The sequence below is a fragment of the Benincasa hispida genome, chromosome 4 (genome assembly GCF_009727055.1).
Source record: "Benincasa hispida cultivar B227 chromosome 4, ASM972705v1, whole genome shotgun sequence".
NCBI lineage: Eukaryota > Viridiplantae > Streptophyta > Magnoliopsida > Cucurbitales > Cucurbitaceae > Benincasa > Benincasa hispida.
In genome coordinates this window covers 2,765,202-2,784,572 of record NC_052352.1, presented here as the reverse complement: position 1 = coordinate 2,784,572, position 19,371 = coordinate 2,765,202, and the positions used below count along the sequence as shown (strand labels likewise).

Here is a 19,371-nt window from a genome sequence, read left to right as displayed (position 1 = left end):
CACAAACAGCCTGAATCAATGAATATTCTCTGCGTTGAATTCCCTCCGATGCATGGCCCATGCATTAGAACTTTTGCCTGCAACACTTCTTACTCATGCATTAGCTTCTTCTTGAAATCCTGCAATATAACGCGTTAGTGCCGCAGTATTTAGTAATAAAACTTCTTTTGCATGAGTTTGCTAATGTTTTGAGTAATTCCATGCGTTTCTTCTAAAAATGAGGAGAAATTATCATTAAAAACCTTAGTTGTTCCAACTTAAGAGCCAAAATAACTTGTATTTCTACAAGTTATCACCACCCCCAAATTTGAACAATGCTTGTCCTCGAGCATTCCAAAATAATTCTTTGTTATCTCCCTTGTCTTAAGTATGCAGAGTTCGTCTCTCATCATATTCAATTATAAGCTTGAGACAAGAGTTTGAAAAATGTAACGCAGATTGACTCTTTTCTAAAAAGAATAATGTTTAGTTTTAGGTGCAGCAAGCCTTTTATCAATAACTCTTTTCGTTTCTCAAAACATTCCTGTTTTTTCTAAACCAGTAATCCGTTAGATGCTCTTTTTAAGATAAATGTCGGATAAAAAGAAAAAATATAAATTTTCAATTACCCATGCGTTGTTTCAGGCATCCCACTTTCGTTTTGGCTTGCCCCCACGGGTGTCATGTGAGCATCCAACTACGGGTGAGAACCCTTCACAACTAAACTCATATCTAATACTCATGTGTTTCAAGATACAACTTTTTTAAACTAGATAGAGGAGTTTTATGGGATGCATTGGTCTAGGAGACTTAACTTCGTTTTGGCCTCCCCCCACGGGTGTCATGTGAGCATCCAACTACGGCTAAGTGTCTGTTCCAACTTTTTAACTTATGCCACTTTGAAGTTTTTTTTCTTTTGAAGTAATGACAGAGGAGTTACGTTTAACATTTTTCTATTTTGTTCCCTTTCTTTTTGATGTATTCAGTTAATGTGTCTTAAACTCGAATTTCCCTCATCCCCAAATTTGGAGATGAGCTAAATCCTCATTGCTAAAAGAGAAACAAAATTTCGAAAAGGCTTTGAGAATTCCGAAAGTAGTTTTGAATTAAAGCTTGCATGTGTTATTTAGAGAAGTTCAGGCTTTGTTGGTTTTTCTAACGCCTACTCTATACTTATATATTTCATATAGTTGATATCATTGAGGTTAGGCAAAGTACAAGACTAGAAAATAACTAAAGAACAAAAAAAGTATGCTAAGGTCAAACGCAAGGAAAAAAAATGATAGAAATTTCTCATTCATTTTCATAGAATAACATGAAATAAACAAACAAGTCAAACAAATACAAAAGTTCATCAAATAAATCAAAATACAAAATAATCAACACCCCAAAACTTTATTGTGCTGGCGCATCATCCCTGCGTTCTTCTGCAGGGTCTTCATCCATAAAGCTCAAAGGGTTTCTAAGACGAGCAGGTAGTGGAGGAAGGGTAAACATTCCAACCAAGACCTGATTAATGTACTGCATTGTATAAACAAATTGGTCTTGCATCCTTCTTGTTTACTGCCTTAAATAATCTCTTAAAACCCTGTTTTGTTGCTGAAGACCTTCGATGGACGCGACCAATGGTCTGAGTTGATCACTGATGAAAGTTTTCAACTCTTCAAAGTTGGTGCTGCGTTGAGGTGGTGCTGACTCTTCATTTCTTCCAACTAGGACTTCAAAATTTACTGGGTTACTCGACCCTAACCCAGTTGGTTCAAAGATGGTTGGAGGGGGCACAAAATTGGGAATTAGACTTGGTGAGGGCGAAGGAAGGGAATAAGGGATGTCTTGATTTATATCAGTAGGTTCTTGGTGCGTTTGATTAAGACTCCCTTCTAGCGGGGCCACTGGTGAGTCATAGAGAGTGAGGTTTAGGGTTGGCCGCGCTTCTTCATCCGTACGTTCAAGCTCTGCTTCGTAATCTTCATGCTCTGAAGCTTTTATCGCTGTGTTCAACTATCTGGACGCATCTTTTTTTGGGGGTGCGTTTAGATGATCGAGATCTGGTTGCCACTTCTTTGGGAGGTAAGGCAGGCTGATGCGAAGAACCGCGAAGTAAACGCCTGATTAACTTGATGTCTATTAGACCGTCGATCTCTTCATGATCATCCCCTAGAGGGATGCCCCCACGTTCACACAATGCACAAATTAGCCATGGAAAATACAGTTGTCCTCTTTGTTTGGTTTTGATGGCCTTGATCTGATCCCTTATTGTTCTTCCTACATCTAAAGGGATGCACTGCATGATATAATAGGTAGCCAAGATGCGTTCTTTCGACAATGTTTCATCATGCGTCAAAGGCATGATGCTTCTCTTAATCAGATAATACCATAGATTCGCGTCTGGGTTTAGGTTCCTAGAAGCTAGTATCTTTGCTCCATTTCTAGACGTTTGCCATTTGCTTCCACGCTTGGCTACCACTCTTAACGCATCTTCAAGTTGGCTCGGCGTTGGTTGCTCCAAGATGCGGTTGCCTTCTGCGTTCGGATTACTCCTGATGTTGAACACTTCATTGATCTTATCGGATGAAAAACGCACCAATACCCCATCAACAAATGTTGTATTCTTCTCCATGTCAAACTCACTGCTGTAGAACTGGCGGACAAGGTTGGGCCAAATTTTTATGTGGCCAACGCAGAACAGACCCCAACCCATTGCATTTATGGTTTCTGTTATGTATGCTGGCAATGGGTGGCATTCGGGAAAGAAGCCTTTCTCTGCAAGAATATCATTGAACTGACGCTTTCTTACCGTGGTCTTCTTAAGTAATGCGTCGGTTACCTTGCGTTTGCCCGCTGTATGTTCCTTGGCTTCCCGTGCCAACTCTCTCAATTCGTTCTCCAATTCTCTTTGGAGAGCTTTCTTCCTTCGCCCCTGTCTTAAGAGCTGATAATCTTCCAACTCATTTTCTAATGTGTTGTGCCTTGAGCAACTCCTATGTGTTGCATCCTTAGGGTCGGATGCTGATTGCTCATCTTCTTCCTTCAATATTAATTTTCTCTTTCTTGTCACTCTCTTTTCTTTTGAGGGCCATTCATTCGCATCAGTTTGGCATGATTGAGACGCGTCTGGGCCAAATCTCCTTTTTTCTTCTTCATCTTCTTCTTCTAATTATGCTTCGATCATCATTGCATAGCGCTCTGCTTCGTACAATTCAAGTGATGCGTTAGGTGGGTCAGAACGCATCACTTGCTCTTCCTCTTGGCCTTGATTTAGGCTTGCCAAAATAGCACCAAACACTTCTTGCTCATCCAGTCGAGCCAATTTCGCTAAATTTTCAAGGTTACGCTTTGACGCAGGACTGTAAGAGCTAGGCCTAGGTGGAGTAAATGGTGGGGTGCCTGATAGGGTATGAGGCGACCCAGGGGATGAGATGACGATGGGTGAACGCGACAGTTGGCTGGACGCATTTGTTTCAACTGGGTAGATGGTGACCAAGGGTTGGATTGAAAGTGGAGGAGGTGGACGCACGGCTGGCGATGGGGCGTTATGAAGGTAAGCTGGAATAGGGTCATGCGTTGCACCCACCAGAGTGATGTTTGGGATGAATGGTGGTGGGGCAGGCTTGGTATATGGCTTCTTGGCAGCCGTGGATTACGATGGAAGTTGCCTTGGTTTTGAAGGGGTTTTGGATGTTAGCTTAGGGGTGGCTTTGGGTTTTGGTTGAGGAATCTTAGAAGGAAGGGTTGTGATGGCTTTGGTGGGCTTCGACCGAGACGGTCGTTGAGAGGTGGAGGTTGCTCTTCCATGCAGAGGTTTGGTTTGGACAGAGGCTTTTGAGGCTTTTCGAAGGCTTGGGGGAGGCGAAGTTGAAACAGACGATGAAGAGAAAGAACTTACCGGTGAGTCATTTTCGAAGCTCATCGTTTGATTCTGACTATCAGACGTTGACGACATTGTGGCCGGAGAGATGCTTGAGCAGAACGGTGGTGAGGGAAAATGAGAGGGCTAGGGCTTTTTCTTTTCTTTTCACAGAGGGCTCGAGGATAAATGAGGAAGAAGAAGAAAACGAAGGGTTTGGATTTTTATAGGCTGGGGAGAGAGAGTGGGGTGACGTCAGGCGCCGACTTAATGTGCAGTCGAAGGCGCATTCTTGGGTTTCCCCAGCACTCGATGTGCTTTTGCAAAATTTCGAGATTTCCGTCGTTTCGACTAGGAGCCATGCCGTTAGACTTAAGTCTAATGCATTCGTTATTCCCATCTCGATTTATACCACAACTTTTTTTTTCTTTAAAAAAAAAGTAAATCTCTAACTATGAAAGGCAATAAACAATGAATAATCAATCTAAACGCAAAACAAACAAATAAAACCCAACTCAAACGCATTGGTAAAAATACATAATGGCAAAGAAACAAGGAAAGAGGAAGCGTCCTTGAATATATGTCGATTCGAGCGTAGGGATGCTTTCGAGCGGGCGGGCCTCAGCTAGCTTCGTGTAGTGCGAGAGATGACTTTTGACGTTCTATGCCATCTTCAAAGTATGGCTTCACGTTTTGGCCATTTACTTTGAACGCGTTGGTGCCATCCTCCCATGTTAATTCTACTACTCCATGGGGAAAGACTGTTTTAATGATAAATGGTCCTGACCACCTGACTTTAACTTCCCTGGGAACAAACACAATCCTGAATTGAATAAAAGAACTTTTTGGCCAACAACAATCTCTTTCTTACTGATGTGTTGGTTGTGCCAACGTTTTGTCTTATCCTTGTAAAGCTTGTTGTTCTCGTATACGTTCAATTGCCACTCCTCAAGCTCATTGAGCGCCCGCGGTGTCCAAGTTCAAATTTAGCTTCTTAACTGCCCAAAAAGCCTTGTGCTCCAACTCTAGGGGTAAGTGACAAGCTTTTCCAAATACTAGAGAGTATGGAGACATACCTATAGGGGTCTTGTAGGAAATCCTGTAGGCCCAGAGCGCTTCATCCAGTCTTTGTGCCCAGTCTTTCTGCGATGCATTGACAACTTTCTCCAGGATAGATTTTATTTCCCGATTGGATACCTCAACTTGACCGTTTGTTTGTGGGTCGTAGGCGGTAACAATATTATGCCTAACATTATATTTGACAAGTAATTTAGAAATGATGCGATTAATGAAATGCGTACCTTCGTCACTTATCAGGGCTCGTGGTGTTCCAAAGCGTGTGAAGTTGTTCCTGGTAAGAAACTTAGAAACAGTGGACGCATCATTTCTGGCACAAGCTACTGCTTCTACCCACTTTGATACATAGTCTACTGAAAGCAGGATATATTGTTAGCCACAGGACAAAAGAAAAGGTCCCATAAAATCAATGCCCCAAACATCAAATAATTCAACTTCAAGAATATTGTTCAAGGGCATTGCGTCCCTTGATGAGATATTCCCGGTGCGTTGGCAGGGGTCACATTTACGAACATACTCCCTCGTGTCTTTGAAGGGGGTGGGCCAGAAATATCCACTTTGAAGGATCTTCGCAGCGGTTCTTTGCCCACCAAAATGCCCTCCGTAAGGAGAGTCATGACACTCAGCCAAGATGCGTTGTATCTCCTCATTTAGAACGCATCGACGCATTATGGAGTCAGGGCCTTCTTTATAGAGAAACAGTTCATCCCAAAAATAAAATTTGCTGTCATGTACTAACCGTTTCTTTTGCTGAGAGTTGAAGTTCCCAGAGAATTGCTTAGTAGTTAAGTAATTGACTATGTCTGCGTACCAAGGTTCCCTGCCTTCAACTCTGAACAAGCTTTCATCAGGAAATGCGTCCTTGATTTCACTTTCTTGATCTTGCATTTCCTGATTTTCTAACCTGGACAGATGGTCAGCCACCTGGTTCTCAGTCCCCTTTCTGTTCTGAATATCAATGTCAAATTCTTGTAATAGCAGCACCCATCTTATTAATCCTGGCTTCACGTCCTTTTTACTCATCAGGAACTTTATGGCAGAGTGATCTGTATAAATGGTGGTTGACGCACCAACTAAATAAGATCTAAACTTCTCGATGCCAAACATTACAGCCAACATTTCTTTTTCCGTGGTCATGTAGTGTTCCTGAGAGTCATTCAGTGTTTTGGATGTGTAAGAGATGGGATGTATCAAATTTCCTTTCTTCTGCCCCAGCATTGTACCTACTGCAACATCACTCGCGTCGCACATGAGAATAAAACATTGCGTCCAATCCGGTGCTAGAAAACTTCATAGAGCTTTAACATTTGATGGTGGTGGAAGTTTAGCTATGACATCTATCTTGGCTTCATCAACTTCCAACCCAGCTTAGATACTTTATGGCCTAAGAAAATACCTTCAGTCACCATGAAGTGACATTTTTCCCAATTCAGCACAAGGTTTGTTTCCTCGCATCGAGTAAGGATGACCTGCAAATTATCTAGGCATGATTGGAATGAGTCTTCAAAGACTGAGAAATCGTCCATGAAGACTTCAACGGTCTTTTCCAAGAAGTCAGAGAAGATTGCCATCATACACCTTTGGAATGTTCCAGGTGCGTTGCATAGCCCAAAGGGCATGCATCTAAATGCGAACGTTCCAAAGGGACAGGTAAATGTTGTCTTTTCCTGATCTTCTGGGTCAATCAAAATCTGGTTATAACTAGAGTATCCATCAAGAAAACAATAAAATTATTTGCCAGCAAGTTTGTCAAGCATTTGGTCAATGAAAGGAAAAGGGAAGTGGTCTTTCTTAGTTGCCGCATTGAGCTTCCTATAGTCCATACAGATGCGCCAGCCCGTGACAGTCCTTGAAGGAATGAGTTCATTATTGCTATTGACTATCACAGTTGTTCCCCCTTTCTTGGGAACGCATTGGACTGGGCTTACCCAGCTACTGTCGGATATCTGTCTCTTATACACATCTAGATGTGTATAAGAGACAGCTCCCGCGTCCAGCCATTTTAGGATTTCTTTCTTGACCACCTCCTTCATTATGGGGTTCAGTCTTCTTTGAGGCTCAATTGATCCCGACTTTCCTTCTTCCAACCTAATCTTATGCATGCAATAAGAGGGGCTGATGCCACGGATATCCACTAGCGTCCAACCTATTGCACGCATGTTCTTTTTCAGCATCTGCAAAAGAGAGTGTTCGTTAGGCTCAGTAAGATTCGCGAAAATAATTACAGGTAAAGTTTTGTTTGTTCCAAGGAAGGCATATTTTAGGTGACTAGGTAACGGTTTCAACTCGAGTTCTGGTGGTTCCTCTAGAGATGAACGCGTTGGTTTCGTTCGCCGCTCACTCAGACTTGGCGGCTCTGGTTCTTTCATGTTCTCCAACGCGAGGACCTCGCACACATGGGTCACTTCTTCTTCAGGCAACTTTATACTATTCAGTTGACATTCTTCACTGTCCAGGAACTTTAATGCGTTTAACACATTAAACTTCACCTCTTGATTGTCTACGCGCATAGTTAAGACGCCTTTATGCACGTCTATTAAAACTTTCCCGGTAGTTAGAAGGGGGCGTCCAAGAATAATTGGTACCTCCCTATCTGCTTTATAGTCCAAGATGATAAAATCTGCTGGGAATATGAAGTTGTCAACCTTTACCAGAATGTCTTCAATCTTTCCTTCAGGGTACTTGATTGTTCTGTCAGCAAGTTGAAGAGTAACAGAAGTGGGTTGTGCTTCACCAATTCCCAGCTTCTTAAAGATTGAGAATGGCATGAGATTAATGCTAGCTCCCAAATCGTACAACGCATGTCCCACATCCAACCCTTCTATCGAGCATGGGATTGTGAAGCTCTCAGGATTCTTCTTTTTCTTGGGTAGACTGTTGCTTACTAACGCGTTGCACTCCTGCATTAGTGCGATTACTTCCGTCTCGCTGACTCTTCTTTTCTTTGTCAAAATGTCCTTAAAAAATTTGACATATTTTGGCCTTTGCTCCAAGGCCTCTATAAGTGGAATGTTGATATGTAATTGCCTCAGGAGCTCAAGAAAGCTGTTGTGGAAAAACGCTGATGTGTATGATTGATGATGTTCTATGCTCGAAATGATGCGATACTACTGCTAGATATGCGTTAATTATGGATGTTCACGTAGTATGCCATGAGTTATCACAAGTTTCCTTACGATGGAACCAAGTGTAATTCCACTGTAAGTTTCTCAGTGTGATTCAAGGTCGAACACAGGCTCTGTTTTAGGATATTGCTGTATGTTCGTGATATATGCGACCAGGTTTTCAATCTTTAAAAGTGTGGTTTGTACAAGTAAATAAATTGCGGTAAAATAAAGTAAGCAATAAAAATGCAATAGTAAAATGAAATACAATAAACCTAAGCTAGATGATATGAGATACAGGCTTCATGTTACAAGATGCTAGGGTCAAGGCTGGCTGTGAAGGTTATGCAAAGAACGTGGAATGCGGCGGCAAGTCTTATGAACAGAATAAAAAGAGAACGATAAATAATATAAACACAGCGCAAGTTCTCAATTGCGTTTAAGCTATAAATATTGTTCTGCTCTTCTCTTGGCGTACATCTTTCAGTGATCGACCACGCTCCCACATGTCTGTGGTGAGACAGAGACTAACGTAATGAACACAAGGTTGCTTCCATGTCTGGAAGTACTACTTGCTTTAGTTAACGTATTCCTCTAATCTTCTCTTGATAGATCAGAATGGCATCTTCACTTCTGCTCTCACGGGTGAAAATGCCGACTAGCATGCCTTAGCTAAACGCATTTTACATCTTTAACACAGATTAAGTACTTGTTTAATTCATATTGACTATTAGGGAATTAAGAAAACATCATGAAGAAAGTGATTAACGGGTGAACGAAAATAGACAGAGAATAGAATATGAAAGCTATCAAAACATTTAATATCTCTATTAAGCGTTTGATACATGGTGTATGAATGAAGAGATAAAGAGAAAGTGAAATACAACGATGAAAGAGATAGAACAGATACAAACAAGTGCCAATGTCTTGGCACTGATTCAATGGAGATCTGCTTGTCAGATAGGATGGATTTGATGGTAGGAAGAGCTTCCCTCTCAGGCTTGCTCCACCGGTAGCAGGGATCTATGCACAGAGCTTCCGATTGGGTGTTTGGCAGATTAGATCTGAGATTCACCTCTCGTCCTTATCTCATCTTCTTCTCATATTTCTTCACTTAAGCCCTCAGCTCAGCCTTTTCTCTCAACAATTTAGCAGCACTTAGCCCCTTATCAAGTAGCATAAGTTTTCTCTCAAATCTATGGGGTATTTGTAGGTGCAGGTCTTTGACTCCAGCATTATGGTCCCCTCTAATTGTTATGGTAATTCCGTAGATGGAGGGATATTATTCCTTCTGCTATGCAATTAGACCATCAATTCTGCGCAACCGTTAGTTGTACACATGTCTCAATCCTCCACTTTTGCGTTGCTAAGTTGCATCTTTCGATCGTGGATTTGCATGAGGTGTTGTTTTTATTACCACATGCAGTTGAAATACAGCTCTGGATCGATTGTCGTATTACGCCGTCATTGCGGTAATCGTCTCTTCATTGTTGATTGATGGGCGCAATGTGACAGAGATGCGTTGATCAGTTTCTCGTGAGCCTTGAGTTGGTTTCCTGGAAAACATAGTAAATTTTTTGCTTGTCTTTCATCTTCACAGTGTTAGTGGTGTAATTGAAATCATTTATAATTATTGTAATTCTAAGCTAATTTTCATACAATCTGCGCATATTCATTAACTTTTGGCCGCAATATCTAGATAAGGTAGCATAAATAACTTGTATTTCTACCAGTTATCACACCCCCAACTTTAGATATATGTTTATCCTCAAGCATATCTTCTACTCAGGTAATCATGCTCAATTCCTATCCTATATTTCTGCGACGATTGGTTGCTCCGAATGTTACACTTAGGCACATTACTTGACATCACACTTTCCTTCTATCCTTGCTAATTTTTAGCAAGCACTACTTTATTCTTCTATGAAACAAAATTCTGCTCAAAGATGCTTTTCTAGTTTTCAAAATAGAATGTTCATCTCTTCTTTGTCAAAACAACTTGATGTATTTATATGCGGTGAGCAAAACTTTGCGTCATTTATTCACTTAGAGACTGTTGATCATGGTTACATTCTTCGTTTTGGCTTGTCCCTACGGGTGTCATGCGAACATCTAACTACGATTATGTGCCAATTCAACTTTAACTCATGATATTCAGAGGAGTTGTCTCTTGCATTCTTTTATTATTATTATTTTTTTTTTTTTTTATACTGCTTTGTTCTTGGAAACCCACCTTCGTTTTAGCTTGCTCCTACGGTGTTATATGAACATCCAACTACGAGCAGGCTCCTTTCACAACTAAACTCTTATCAGGTTAGGAACAGTTTTGAAATTTTCCCTTACGCTGACATTGAAGTTTTGCATAAAATCTTTTTTTTTTTTTTTTATGAAAATGGACGCATTTTTTTAAATACTGCATATTCCTGATCTCATTTACTCACACCTTCCCCACCCCCCAAATTTAAGGATGAGCAAGCTCCTCATTGCGTTATTTGGGTAGACTAGACAAACACTTAGAAGAAAATTTCAAAAAAAAAAAAGAAAAGAAGGTTTTAGCAGAACTTTGAAAGATAAAAGATAAAGTACTGCTAAACTAAGAATTAACTAAGTGTTAGTTAGAATTTACTAAGTATGAGAAATGTTTCTAAGTATAAACATATAATCCATCGTAGCAACACAATGAAGATCGTAAAAATAAAAGATTAAGAATGTCACAAAAATTAACAAAGGAAGATAAAGAAAAAGGCACAGGTAAAAAGTGGAGTGAATATATACTCTGATTGTATTGAATATTAACAAAGTATACAAATAAATGAACGCAATACAAAATTTTCTGTTGCCTATACAAGAGTCAAAGAATTTGATTAACTTACAAAGAATAAATTAATTGAATACAAAATAAAGAATGGCCACATAAAATAAATAACATTGGAAGAAAGTGTAAACATTAAGGTTGAGAAGTAGAGGGATCCGGTGAAGGATGTTGAGGTGGTGCAGTCGAAGCGTCATAAAATAATAAGTGTTGGCTTAGATGCGGAGGCACCATCGGACCATGTAAATATGCGGTGAGAAAATTAAAATACTCTTGATTACGCTCCGCTATCTGTCTTTGGTGCAGGAAGATCCTATGCATACTGCGCTGCATATTGATGAGCGCCTCCCTTAAAATTGCAGCACTGCATGAATCTCATCAATGCGCTCCATTACTACCTCAAATCGCTGATTGAAGAAATGATGCTGTTGAGAGAAGATGGTTCTCATTTCAGCTAACTCAGCAGCCATAGAGGTGAAGGATGGTCGTACATGCGATGTCTCGCTAGCATCGCTTTGGGGTTGGATAGAGGTGCCTTCACCCAAATCGTGTGGGTCATCAACATGCGGCGATAGAATGGTGGGTTGTGGTGATGAAGCTGATGGTGAAGTAGGGGCAGCTGGATAAATAATAGGAGATTTGGGGACAAAAAGGGGGTTTATAAAATGTTCGTGTAAAGGGGAAAAAGGTTATGCTAGCGGGCTCGGAGGGCTTGGAGGTCAGATAACTAAGGGAAGAGGGTCCATAGGTTCCAGATCTTGCATTGGTGACTCTCGAACCTTCTATTTTCCCTTATCTTCTCTTCGCTATCTTTTGGGCCTTGGTTCTTGAGGCGCATTCAAATCGATCGCAGGCCTTTTTACTAGCAGCTCAGGGTAGTGTGGAGACTCTTTGAAGAGCATCCTCAATATTTTTATGTTGATGAGGCCGTGGACGTCTGGCATCGGCTCCTCATCAATGCCTACACCCATAGACAGGCATAGACTTGAAATGATCCACAGGAAGAAATACTGCCCCCGAATATGCCCCACCAAGGATNCAATGCCTACACCCATAGACAGGCATAGACTTGAAATGATCCACAGGAAGAAATACTGCCCCCGAACATGCCTCACTAATGCTCTGATCTGCCTCGCAATCAGCTGCCCTATGTCGATAGGAATGTCGCGGGCTATGCAATATGCGGCCATGACACGATCCCTTGATACAGTTCTGTCATGCATTGTTGGTATCAGCTGTTTCTTAACCAAGTAAACCCAGAGCCTTCCCTCCGGTAGCAAGGACTTGGACTCCAAGGTACGGATGCCTTTGAGCGAGACCGACCACTTCGTGCCCGGTTGCGTTAATATCCTCAACGCATCCTCCATTTGCTCTTTTGTGGGATCATCAATAATCTTATTCCCTAGTGCATCAGGGTTGTCATTCATCTGATAAATTTCGTTGATGTCCCTTGCATTGAAGGATACTGTTTCTCCCTTAAAGGTCATCGCATCCCTATTTCCATGTAGCCGCCCGTGATAAAAGCTTCGTACTACCTAAGGCACTATGATGGATGGGCACTGGCAGAATGTGTCCCACCCATGTTCCACAATTATGCTCGTGATGAGGTCAAGTAATGGATTCGGCGCAGGAAAGAAACCCATCTCGATTAACATATCATCGTTCTTCTTTTTCTTTGATGAGCGCTTTTTGGCCCGCTGCGGGTTCACTGCTTTCTACTATCACCTTGCCTTTTGCCAGCTCAAGGTGGGCTGCTTGTCTTTCTTTCCTTTCCCGCTCCTTGCGTTGTTCCTCTTTCTCGCACTCTGCGAGTTCTTTGCCCTTGCTCTTACATAAGCGCCGCTTATTGGCTTCGCGCTTCTTCTTCTTCTCTTCTATCAACAATCTGTCCTCTTCTTCCTTCTTCCTCTCCTCTTCTTCTTCTTCTTCTCTTTCTTCTATCGCAAATTCTTCTTCAAATTTCTCAGAGGCCAACAACAGACGTTGTTCCTCCTCGCGCTTCCAGATCCCTTTAAGTCTGGCAAGCTCATTGTTGCTTCGCATTTCTTCAAACTCCAATCTTCTTCTTTTATTCCCCCCCTGCGATGATGAGCTCGCCCCTATCCATATTTTCTTGCTTCTCTTCCTCTTCTTTTCTTTTTCTCTCCTTCTCTTTCAATGCCAAAATTAATCTTTGAGGGTCAATTGTGGACCCTTGCGGTGCATTCTCCCTACGACGCCGCATTAGGGGGGTTCCCTCTACTTCTTCTCCTTCATCATCGCAACTATTTGCGTTGGTATGGGTTGCGCCGATTCCATCAACTGTGTCGTTTCCTTCTATCCCCCCTATAGAGGTTGATTCTCCATCCTTCTCAGGGCTCACAGCCCTCGGTTTCGCTTCCTCTTCTTTTCTCAAGAGCCTCTCTTCACGCTGGCGCATTTTCCTTTCTTCCTTTTCTTCCTTTTCTTTCTTCTTTCTCTCCTTCTTAGCCTCTTCATCTTCATCATCATTCTTTTGCTCTTTGTTCTTATTTTCTTTGCGATGATGGGAAGATTCAGCTTCTCCAGCCTTATTTCCCTTGCTCTTCTTCTTCTTCTTTTTCTTCTCAGCCACTTCTGGTTGCGCATCCCCTGCAACCTCCTCCATCGCAATGTCAGGGGTTACCAACGCAACCACAGCTTCCTTGGCCTCCTCGATTGCAATCTCTTCTTCTTCTCTTCTTGGAGGTCCGTCATAGGCTTCTACGTTGGCAGTTGCCTCCTGAGTCTCTGGGACCAAAACATCGTTCCCTGTTTCTTCTTCTTCAACCACCACTTCTTCCACCACCTACTCCACCCTTCACTGCTCCATCCGCCACTACCACCGTCTCTCCTCTGTAGGCAGTGGTTGGTTTACACCCCTACCTCGAGCAGTCTACCTTCTTGCTCCAAGGTACTCAGGATGTTGCCATCGCGTCTCTTTCTTTCACTTTCAATTGAGACGACAGGTGATGGCGTAGGCATTGCTCTCAATGCTTCCTTCTCTCTTGAACACAGAAGGCCTAACGGCCAGAGGGTTTCTCCGGGCTTCCTGACGAGTCTGGGGACAGTGTGGGCTTGGGCGAGCCTGCGACTGGCAACCAAGATGCTCCCTCTTACATGGCTACTTGGTCAGGGGTGGAAGGTGAAGTGAATTTGTTTGAGGTTGGTCAGCCATGGATACCAGCTTGGAAAGGTCTGGTAAAACTTGAGCTGCTGGAGAGAAATAAAGGTCTAGGTGCAAGACGCTTAGGGTTTCAGATTTTGCCAAAATGAGGTAAAGAACTTACAACGAATGAGGAGGTCTTATTTATAGGTTGGGCCGTGGTGGGCCCAACGCGATTTTTGCGGCACAGGCCTCGAGCAGCTCATTAGGCACGTTCGTTCCACCTCCCTCATTTATGAAATTTCAGATAATAAGTTGTCCCTTTCATCTGCTAATCATAATTGCTTTGAGGGATACGAATTCGTTGGACTCCTCCCCCCCCCCCCCCCCCCAAAATTGCCAACAAGAATTTGTCTTTAATATTTTTATTTGAATGGACGCAAGTAAAATAACAGATAATGCATTGTTGGTTCACCAACGCAGCATGCATTTTCGCAACGAGACGGGACAATAACGCATATATCCCTTGCAACACACCCTTTACCATGGCATTTCTGAGAGGATACCTCAAAACATGTGCATTTGGTAAGGACGGGCAAACAACATACGCAAGCGCAACTGTTGAGTTAGGTGACGCAAAGAATTCCTTGTTGGTTTGAAATGCGTCCATTGTTCGCCTTGCATATTTGTTGTTACTATGTTTTATTATTTTTATTATATATATATACAAGTGCTTATAACTTGCGGCATAGATTTTTCCTGTTATTACTCAATCATCCACCATTGTAAGCACAACGCATTGATTACAAAAAAAGTCAAAGAATTAAAGACGAGACATAATTAAATGCAAAGAAATAAATGAGAAAATAAATTCATAAAGCCAAAAATGAATTAAATGAAGAATTGAAAGGTAAGATTCAAAATTCAAAAAGAAAGAAATTTAATAAAACATTAAACATAGTATTGAAATATGGACGAAAAATTGCGTTGTCCTGGGTGATCGCAATCCACATTTCTGCAGGTGATCAGGCTTGCCTGCTCAATGTCTTAAGGACATTGCTTCCTTCCCTGTGAGATCTCGGGGCTTCTGAATTGCTGGGCAATGATCCTAGTGTTTGGACATCCTTTAGCTCAGAGGCAGTTGGCCCATCTAGATCTCTAGATTCCTTATTGAAGACGCTTGTGCTTGCATCACTGCATCGTTTTTATCCATATATTGCTTCAGCAGCATCTCTAATGAGCTTCCCAAGGTGTTAGATGATGATGGTTGCTGGTTGTGCGGTCTCGATTGCCCTTGATTGTGGTGAAAAGGCGGATTCCCTCTACTACCCCCTTGATGGTTAACTAGCCCTCCTGGGTTGGGATTACTTCTCCAACCGAAGTTGGGATGGTTCCTCCAGCTCGAATTATAAGTATTGCTGAAGGGGTTGCTCTAGATAGCGCAAACTTGCTGAAAGTTTAATGGGTACACGTCAGCTCCGTGAGCCCCTCCACAATTGACGCAACTGATTGCGGCCACTTGAGCCGGTGCAGCGGGTTACGTTGATTGTGGAGCAATGGCTCTTTGGTTAATGGCCATTGACTGGAGGATCGAGGTCACCGTGGCCATCTGCATGACTAACATGGCCATTGTCTTCGTAGGGACAATGGCTGTTTCATTTTTCCTTCACTCGGTGCCTCAGCCTCCATATCCATCGTCGATCCAGTCATCCATATTCTGCGATATGCGGTCGAGGATGACTTTAGCCTCTGTGTATGTCTTATCCATAAAACCTCCTGCAGCAGAGGCATCAGCAACAGCCTGCGTCGCTCTGTTCAGGCCATTATAAAATGTTTCCATCAAGACACAATCGGGGATCCCGATATACAGGCAGTTTTTCACCAGTCTCCTGAATCGCACCGGTGCTCAGGGTCTCATTCTTCATCTGTTCAAAATTCAACACGTCCTTTTGTTGCCTTACGTTAACGGCAGGTGGGAAGAACTTTTTCATGAACCGTTCCACCAATTGCTCCCATGAAGCGATCTTATTTGGCTCTAGTGAGTAAGCCCACCTCTTAGCCTCGTCCTTCAAGGTTAAGGAAACAGATACAGTCTTATATTTTCTGGGGTCACACCAGGTAAGGAAAAATTGTCGCACATCTCAACAAAACTGGTCAGATGGGCATGTGGGTCTTCACCTTGCAGACCCCCAAACTGCCCGACGTTTTGAATCATCTGCAGCATGACCGGCTTAATCTCAAAACGCGTGTTCTCCTCTATAGTCGGTCTCGAGATTCCAGGCAAAAAATCATACAAATTGGGTGCCGCATAATTACGCATTGGGATGTTGCAATCAACCGCCAGGAAGACAGGATCCTGAACCGGTCGAACAACCCCTTGGTTCACAACCGATACCGCATTATCGTTGTTGTCCGCCATGTTGGCTGCCTTCTTTCGCCTAATCCGGTTTCGACGTGCCCTTGCACGGAAAGTACGCTCGATCTCAAGGTCAGCTTCGAATTCAGGTTCAGCAGAAGGACTCATAAACTGTCAGGCTGCTCTCCACGTTGAACAACCAGTACAATGAAGATTTGTCCTGCAAAATACCAAAACACACTCAAACAATAAACCGTTAACCAGTCCCGCAACAGCACCATAAACTATTGTGGAAACGCTAATGTGTATGATTGATGATGTTCTATTGCTCGAATGATGCGATACTACTGCTAGATATGCGTTAATTATGGATGTTCACGTAGTATGCCAGGCGTGTGTCACAAGTTTCCTTACGATGGAACCAAGTTAATTCCACCGGAAGTTTCTCGGTGTGATTCGAGGTTGAACACAGGGACTGTTTTAGGTTATTGCGGTATGTTCGTGATATATGCGACCAGGTTTTCAATCTTTAAAAGTGTGGTTTGTACAAGTAAATAAATTGCGGTAAAATAAAGTAAGCAATAAACAAATCAAGTAGCATAAGTTTTCTCTGAAATCTATGGGGTATTTATAGGTGCAGGTCTTTTACTCCGACCTTATGGTCCCCACTGATTGTTATGGTAATTCCGCAGATGGAGGGATATTATTCCTTCTGTTATGCAATTAGATCGTCAAATCTGCATAACCGTTAGTTGTACACATGTCTCAATCCTCCGCTTTTGCGTTGCTCAGCTGCATCTTTTGATCGTGGATTTGCATGCGGTGTTGTTTTTATTACCGCATGTAGTTGAAATACAGGTCTGGATCGACTGTCGCATTGCGTCGTCATTGCGGTAATCGTCTCTTCATTATTTATTGACGGGCGCAATGTGACAGAGATGCGTTGATCAGTTTCTCGTGAGCCTTGAGCGCAAGCGGTGACTTAGTTTCCTACACAACAGAGTAAAATTTCTGCTTGTCTTCCATCTTCACAGTGTTAGTGGGTGTAATTGCAATCATTTATAATTATTGTAATTCTAAGCTAATTTTCATACAGTCTGCGCATATTCATTAACTTTTGGTCGCAATATCTAGATAAGGTAGCATAAATAACTTGTATTTCTACAAGTTATCAAAAGCGCTTGAATTGTTGCTGATCATTCTTCTTCATCAACCGTTTAGGGAATGGTGCGTTCAGCAGTACCGCAGGTTTTCCCGCGTTAGACGTGCTTGGTTCTGAATGGCTTGTGGTCTCAGGCATTCTTTCTTCTTGATCTTCTACCGCCATTGAACATGTGTTGCGTTCTTTTGAAGGACTACTGTTTCTTGGATTCATTCTTCTTTCTTCAAGAGCTTTTCCACTGTGCAATGTCACCGCGTGACATTGCTTCTTTCCATTGTTGTTCCCAAGAGTTTCAGTGTTGCTAGGTAGAACTCCAGGTTGCCTATTTTTCAACTCGCTCGTTATTTGCCCTACCTGTATCTCCAGGTTCCTGATAGAAGACACCTGGCTTTTCAGCAACGCGTCATTCTGGGCTATGTACTCCTTTAATAGGTTCTCAAGCGGAAATCCTGAGCTCGACGCCTGTCCTTCTCTATTAAAGGATTGTTGATGTGGCTGATGTGTTTATTGAAATGCAGGAGTCGGTCCTTACCTTTGTTGTTGATTCGCCCTTGGGTGGTGCTCCTGTTGATTTTCTCCTGTCCAAGAAAAATTTGGATGGTTTTTCCATCCAGGATTATATGTATTGGAAAATGAGTTGTTTTTAATGAAGCATACTGACTGCAGGTTTTGTGGGCACTCAGCATAAGACAGCCCACACAGCTAACCATGGGCTGCCCGAATGCTTCTACCTGAATCACCTTCTGTTGATTTGATGCATTTCCTAGCGATATGTTCTGCAAAAGGCTGGTCATCATAGCCACTTGTGTAGAAAGTGTGGCTATTGCATTGGAATCGATAGAATTAACATTCTGAGATCTCTTCTTCCTGTCAATTATTTCATCATACGTATTGTCCACCCATTCCATGTTGTGCTTAGCAATGCGGTCTAATATCTTTTAGCCTCAGTGTAAGATTTATCCATATTCCACCAGCTACCGCTGCGTCGACTGCCATCTGTGATGCTCTATTCGATCCACCATAAAAAGTCTCCATTTGGATAGTTAGTGATAGTCTATGATTCGGGAAATTTTTGACCAATCCCTTAAAATGCTCCCATGCAGCGCTTAAGGTTTCAGCTTCTTCTTGTTCAAAGTTCATAACCTCTCGACGCCTTCTCGCGTTGGTGGTAGGTGGGAAGTATTTTTGCATAAATTTTTCCATCAACTTCTCCCAGGTAGTGATTTCACCAGGCTCTAGTGAGCTTACCCATTGTTTTGCGTCATCACGCAAAGAATAGGGAAACAAAGATAGCCTGATCACCTCTGAGGTGATTCTAGGATTCATAAATGAATTACACGTTTCCAGGAAACGTTTCATGTGAGCGTGAAGATCTTCTCCACGACCACCCCCAAACTTTCGAGCAGTCTGGAGCATTTAAAACATTACATATTTCATCTCGAATCTCGTCTCATCTGGCATTGGGTATATGACTCCTTGAGAGAAATCATACAATATAGGGGACGCATACTCCCTCATAGGACGCATGCTACTGTTCGCCATTAGGATCGGATTTTGTGCAGAATGAACTAGTTGCTGAGCTAAGTTTTAATTCGCCTGGTTGTCCGCCACTGCTTGTTTCCTGTTCTATTGTCTGAGAAGTTGTTGCCTCAACCTTCGACGACGATTATATCGATTTCTACGTCGGAAGGTCCTTTCAATCTTAGGGTCATATATAAGTTCGAGAGTGCTTTCCCTGCCCATAAACTTTCCCAAGCTTACGCTTAGCTCGTAATACTCCCTCGACTGAAGTGTTCCTACAAAAGATACAAACAAAATTTCTGGTTAGTTTTGTTTCTGAATCCCCGGTAACAGCGCCAAAAACTTGTTCGTTGCTATCGTGATTTGAGCAGGGAGTGTTGTATAAAATAAATTGGAAAAATAAGTTCTAA

At 42.3% G+C, this 19,371-nt stretch overlaps 1 non-coding gene across 1 annotated transcript; it reads left to right on the top strand.

The window, feature by feature from the left end:
* The first annotated feature begins 18,491 nt into the window (after nucleotides 1-18,491).
* On the top strand, nucleotides 18,492-18,595 carry LOC120076963. The gene has a single exon (XR_005481707.1). It is a non-coding gene; the product is annotated as a small nucleolar RNA R71 (small nucleolar RNA).
* Nucleotides 18,596-19,371: the final 776 nt, after the last annotated feature.